This window comes from Podarcis cretensis (genome assembly GCF_951804945.1).
Source record: "Podarcis cretensis genome assembly, chromosome: 6".
NCBI classification, from domain to species: Eukaryota; Metazoa; Chordata; class Lepidosauria; order Squamata; family Lacertidae; genus Podarcis; species Podarcis cretensis.
In genome coordinates, this window is record NC_137175.1 from 21,141,145 (window position 1) to 21,147,729 (window position 6,585).

Consider the following 6,585-nt stretch of genomic DNA (forward strand, 5'->3'; position numbering starts at 1 on the left):
GTTTGTAAGCGAGAACACAAAAGACTTTCCCCCCAATTAAACTGAAACTTGACAGCAATATTCCAAGGCTATCTTGGAGAAAGCAAGTCTTGGGAGAAGCCTGAAGCAACTAAAGTGTGATCCAGTAAACACTACAGGATTTAAATTACAGGCTCTACACTCCAGCATTATTTTCTTGACCAGAGAAATGAGAAAGCACATGCCCTGCAGCTGACACAACCCAGGACAGAGAAGCATTACCACCTGTCTCGCACAGGTACAAGACGAGAACATCAGGGAACTTGGCAAGGCATGTACACATTAAGAACACAATGCACATGACTATCAAGAAACGTTGAGCAGGCTGCACAATCTCACCCGATCCAGAAAGGCAAGATGAAGAGCTGGGGCAGAGACATGTACTATTGTAGCCCACTGTGCAGAGATTTGTCACCAATTACCCCGTTCCCCTTTTTTTGCACAGGTAATTCGGGCTAGCCAGAACGCAACCTTCCCTTCCTACGCTCTCCCTGCCCGCCACGAACTTCCCTATGCGCGCGGCGAAGATCCCTGTTAACAGGAGCGCCGGCCAGGAGGAAAACGTAAGGCGACCCTTGCAGGATCAGGCCACAGGCTGGGGGTGCAAAGGCCTCCCAAGCCCGGTGCCTCTGGGAAGCCCACGAGCAGGACACGAGGAGAGCAAGGAGGCAGAGCGAGCCGGCGGCGGGAAGAGCCCGGGACGGACAGGAGGGAAGGCGGGTCGGAGTCGAAAGAAGGGGGGAGTGGTGGGTCTTCAAGCCAGCTCCCCACGAACACCTTCCCCTAAATAACAGGAGGCAGAGCCTGGCAGCCTCGAGCCCCCCCCCCACCTGCCAGCAGCCCACCCGCGCCCCCCACCCCGGCCGCCGCCGGAGGGGCCCCAGCCTCGTCTCCCGCGCCCCGTCCACAGGCCCAAGCCCAAGCCGAGGCCCGGCCGAGGCCTCTCCCCTCCCACATATCCCAGCGCCGCGGTAGGAGTGGCGGGCGGCGGGCGGCTGGGAGGGACGCCCGCCTTGCCTGCCCGGCTGCCCGGCTGCCCACCCGCCCGCTGCTTCTCCGCCCCTCACCTGGCGGTTGTTTTGGGCTGCGGCTCCCGGGCCGGCTCGTCTTGGCGGGCGGGCCGTGGGGCGGCTCAGTCCATGGGCAGCTGGCAGGCCGAAGAGGGGGGGGTCCGGGGAAAGGGGGGGGAAGGCGAGCGAGTCGCGGCGGCGGCAGACACAGGGCAAACACTAAAGAGAATGAGCGGGGCCAGCTCCGGCCGGGAAGGAAGTGACGGCACCACGCGACGGCGTGGGGGGGGAGGAGGAGGAGCCAACCAGGCCTCTCGCAGCTATTTATAGCACCGCCCAGCGCGGAGCGCGTCGCCAATCCGGGCACGGGCCGGCTTCTCCGGCCGGCGGGACTACTCCTCCCGGCATGCCCCGCGGCTGTCACTTAGGCGGCCCGTCCGAGTCTGCAGCTCGCTCTCGCTTTCCCTCCCCCCTTTGCGAAGGAGGCGAGACTACATTTCCCAGCATGCTGCGCTCGCAGGGGAAGTGACATCTCTGCCGCCACGTGCTTTCCAACCAGAAACCCCGGGACTCCCGGCTGCAGCCGCGCCGGAGGATGCGGGGAGGGAGGTAGTGGGGCTTCGCGCAGCGGGGAATGCGGGGCGTGTGAGCCGGGAGGAAACAATTCCTGTCGGGTCCCCAAGGTTGGCCCTCGCGGGAGGTCCCAGGTGGACATGCTTGTTTTCCTTTCTCAGCTGAGAAGACCAGTGAAGGGCAACGAGAATTGCACCCTGTGTTCCGTTCCTTTTAAAGATAGCGGGTGCAACGAGCTGAATGAACTGTTTTCGGAGTCTCGAGTAGATTTAGGGCGGGGAAGGAAACAGAAGGGACGGTCCAGCATTGTATAATATTGGTATCTGTTATTTCGCGGTTAAGTTTTGGACGAATGAAGAACCTGGATGGCAGGATTCCTTAATAAACAACCATTATTTGAGATAGGAATTATTTCTCTGGAATCCCAGTTTTGCTCTAAGTAGCACCCACGTCCTCCTTTTATTGGATTCTAAGGCACCAACCAACAGGTCCGCAGATACGTATTGTGCTTCTTTGCATAAAGCAGGCGTGGGGACCCGGTGCCCCCCCTCTCCAGACGTTGTTGACCCATAACTCCTTTCATCCCTGAGCTTTGGCCACGCTGGCTGGGGCTGATGGGAGTTGGAGTCCAAGAATACCTAGAGGGGCGCCGCTTTACCATCTCAGGCTTAAAGGTTGCTTCATTCCGCGTACTCTTTCTGAATCATAAAAGTGACTACATTGCAGCGCCGTAAAATCCTCTCCTTTTTGAAACTGTGGCCTGAATCATCAGATTTGACCTCCAGATCAGTAAGAGATCACTTTCGCTCTGGGAACGCAAGATTCCGGGCGGGGGGCAGATACTAGTTTCAACAGTTTTCTAATTAAGCTAGATCAAAAGCTCTCGCACCACTCCTTCAAGCAATATAGGGTTTGCAATTGCAGCCTTATCTATGGAACGGACTGGAAGATTACAACATGTGTTTTCTGACTCCTAGGGGTTTGTAGTGCCTCCTTTCCGTCAAGCTCCGACTAAAACTTGAGAAAGTAACTGTGGGTGCTGGGTATCGTAGTCTTTTACGAAGTAGTACTGGAAGCCGCTGAGCCAAGCATGCTGCTCTATTTAAAGCAAGTCCGCCCCCCAAGGAGCTTCCGCAAAGTGCTTATGTGGCAAACGAGTGGGCGAGAGCTTACAGGCTGCGCGCTGCCGCATGTCCTAATAGTGTTAGCTGAGAACATGATTGACGGTAGAGACTGCCGCAAAACCTGCCCCACGCATTCTAGCTGTGTTATTTCAGACATTCCTTTAAGCAGAACGGACTTTTTAGCACTGTACAGGAGTGGGCGAACTTCAGGCTTGTCAAATCGACTTTGCTGCTTTTCTCCCGGAACCCCGACCAGTCAAAACCAGGCACAAAAGACACACATTGGAATTAAAGAAGAGCCTCTGAGCCTAGCCTAGGGATTTGTTTTTAGTACCAGAACCAACCTGAATTCAAAAGTCCTTACACACACACACACACACACACTCCATTCTTTCTTAGCTTTCATTTCAGCAACGTAACCTTATATAATTACTCATGTCCTTAACATTTGGTGGGAAGGGCATTCCACAGGGCGGGCACCACTACCAAGAAGGCCCTCTGCCTGGTTCCCTGTAGCTTCACTTCTCGCAGTGTGGGAACCTCCAGAAGGCCCTCTGGGCTGAATGATGGGGATGTAGATGTTCCTTCAGGTATACGGGCCGAGGCCATTTAGGGCTTTAAAGGTCAGCACCAACACTTTGAATTGTGCTCGGAAACATACTGGGGTGCCAATGTAGGTCTTTCAGGACCAATGTTATATGGTCTTGGCAGCTGCTTCCAGTCACTAGTCTAGAACACCCTGCTCACAGTCTAAAATACGACTGAATGGAGACATTTTCCTACCTAAGGTGGGGTAGCAAATGGCGCCCCCCTCCAGTCTAAAAAAAGTCACAATATTGGCTTTAAAGGAAAATTTCATATCAGTAAGTATAGCAAACATCAATACTACTTTTGCGCCTGTCTTCTTTTCCCATAGGACTAAAGATTTGGCTGCCCCAAAGCCCAAAATATTGAGGTAGAGTCAGAGAATTATATAGTATAAGGTATATATACCATGGACCACCAACATTGTTCATTTAAGGTCTTCTCCTAGCATCCATTAAGCCTCTGACCCCCTGACTGCACTTCCTGCTCTCTTGGTCATGAGGCTGGTTACCTTTTCCTTCCCTTGAATAGAGATGGAGGAGGAAGTTCAAAGAGACACTTTTTCTGATTTCCTTTTTCAGTTCTATCTACTTTTCCAGGCTGATTAACTATACTGGATCTGACTTGGGAAAGCAAAAAATGTGCATCCAGTCTTTCAATGGGATGGACTAATCCTCAAAAGGGGGGAAAGAGATGTTCAGAGTGGGGACAGGACCCAAAACTACCCCCCCCCAAAAAAAAACCTAAAAAAGTTGGTGACTAATTATATCCTATGAATAGGCACACTGTGTTCTTCCTTCTTTTTGGGGCAGGGCGTTCATTCATCCATGAATAAATTACATGTACAACCTGATCCTATCTAGGCTCAAATGAAAGAGTTGGGGTTTGGGGCTATTGCTGTTGCCACTATCCTCAACATCTGCTGCCTCCCCCCCTTTTTTGAATTTTTTTTTTAGTTTTTACAGTACAAAATTATATTTAAAAAATCAATTACATATCCATATGATTCCTCCGAATCTCAGGACTTCCCCCCACTCCTTCCCTGGAGTCCCATTTTAATCATTTAAAACTGCATCTTCTCCAAACTCTATTATTTAAATCCATATTTTCCATGGTAATTGTTATACTACAAGTGAAATCAAAGCATCTGCTGCCTTAGGCAGGTGCCTTTGCCTAATGGTAGAGCCAGCCCTGAAAATTAAACAGGGAAGATTTTTTTTAAAAAAATGTTTAATATATTTTGCTTATGAAAGATGAGTCTCTGAAATAGAGCTGCAGTTTAATCAGCTGAAGGCTTTCCCCCTTCCTATCACTGTAGAAAAGTTACTTCTTTCTCCACATTTCAAGGTTGGTACCTGCCATCCTTTGTTCTTGGGCAGCAGAACAGGGACAGATGTTCAAAAGGTATCCCATATGTGCTTGGAGGCATTGCTGCTCTGTATTGAGGAGTTGGCTTGGCGAGGAAAAAGGACAATCAGCACATGAAGTATTTCCATATAAGCTGCAATTCTGCAGCATTGCTTGGTTGTAAAGTCCCACTGAAATTAGTAAGCCCTCCTCAGTAGCCTGATCCAGAAACTATTAATTTCATGCTTATGCAAGTTTAATCAACCAGCACTTATTTAATCTAGTGACAGCCTTAATAAAGCAGCACATGGGCAGAGTTAGCATTACACGCAAGTGTATATTACATATGAAACCTAAAAGGTGAGCTCTCTGCCTCTTACAGCATGATAACTTTGTGGACGGTTTTTGCTTAGAACTGAAGCTTAGGGCAAATGATTGGGAAACCCCTGCTCATCATTTTGACTCGATTCTTCGCCCCCATTGCCTGCTTTGGGCTGCTAGGTTAAATGGTACAACAAAACAAATGACTGACTTCCTATCAGTCTCTCATGTCTGCATCTACCGCCTCCTATCTTGCCCTCCAGAACAAACATTGCCTTTTCCCTTCTGGTAGAGCAGAGCCCCAGTTCTACTTTCTCCTTGGCTTGCTTTCTTCAGCACCATGGGGTTCCATCCAATGTTATCCCTGAGGTGATGAGTCAAGGCTTCCATCAGCAGAACAGAGAGGGTAGGCTGAACCCCATTGCCTCTACAGGTAGCATGAAGGAAAAGGTGAGGAATGATGACACCAACCTGGCACCATCGAGAGGAGGAGTTAGCTGCAGGGAACTCTCACTTCTCTTCTTGCTGCCTGAAAGAACACTCAGCTCCAGCTGACTGTTACCCCAAGACTGCAAATGCAAGGAGAAAGAACACTCTGGCCCCATCCATCAGTCAAAGGGACAAAAACCACCACTTGCTTATCAAGCATGATCACTAGCAAGGGAAGATCAGCCTGGCCTGAACGGGATATAAACACCCTCTTAAACCTCACCACTTTGTTCTGACCTTGAATAACTTGATCTCCTTCCTCGATGTTTTCCCAGTCTGTTGTTTTTTCAGTTTGTAAGCCTGATGTCAAGGGTTCCTCTCTCCTTATTTACTTACTTACTTACTTATTTGAGCCACTTGGGAACTACAAGTGTTTGAAAATTGTGACTGAAATACAGTAAATAGATGCTTTTGTGCAAACTTATCCTAAGCTTAAAATAGAATGTTCTTTAGACATTGGACTAATGGTACATGAAAACATATTTAAAGGCCCATTGCTACTGTCTGTGTTGCATAAGGATTTCTGGAGTTACACACACACACACACACACACACACACGTGTGTCATGAGTCCATACTAAAAAAGGAAATCAGAATACATTTGACTGTCAACTTGCTTTTTAATTGGCTCATGTCCTATTCTTGCTGCAGAAAATGGTTTGTACTTGGTTCTTAGGTAGTCACACACTCATGCAGTACTGAGGCCCAGACCTTCAGCAGTAGACCTGCATCATGTGCCTTCAAGACTGTTTTCTGGGCCTAGTGGTTAGAATATTCAAGTTGCATAGTAATTATTTTTAAGGGAGTTCAAGCTGTATACAACTGTGAAGATCACTCCTATTTATATAGCACTAAATTTGTAAAGGTCATTTCAGTCTTGTTAAACATCTGAGATAAGAGTAAGAGATAATAAATTGCCTCTTTTTATTTTCTTTATTTCTGAATATCTGTAACCTTAAGCCTCCTAGGTGCTCATACCACATATTAACAGCAGTGATTACACAACCCTAGACAAAATTTCAGCAAGATGCAGTTCCTCCAGAATCATTTGTTACCTTTCACTGACCAATATTAAGACTCAGCATTTCAGTGTTTAAAATATGAAATTGAAGAATACC

The 6,585-nt window shown here is 48.6% G+C and overlaps 1 protein-coding gene across 4 annotated transcripts in view; it reads right to left on the minus strand.

Moving 5' to 3' along the window:
- STAU1 (staufen double-stranded RNA binding protein 1) overlaps positions 1 to 1,262 on the minus strand; it is a 41,035-nt gene extending 39,773 nt beyond the window's left edge. For 3 of the 4 annotated variants that reach the window (XM_079979225.1, XM_079979222.1, XM_079979223.1), the window contains exon 1: positions 1,086 to 1,261. The gene's annotated coding sequence lies outside the window, so the exon portion shown is untranslated. Of the gene's footprint in view, positions 1 to 1,085 lie in introns of all 4 variants that reach the window. The other variant, XM_079979224.1, reaches the window with a different exon arrangement.
- Positions 1,263 to 6,585: the final 5,323 nt, after the last annotated feature.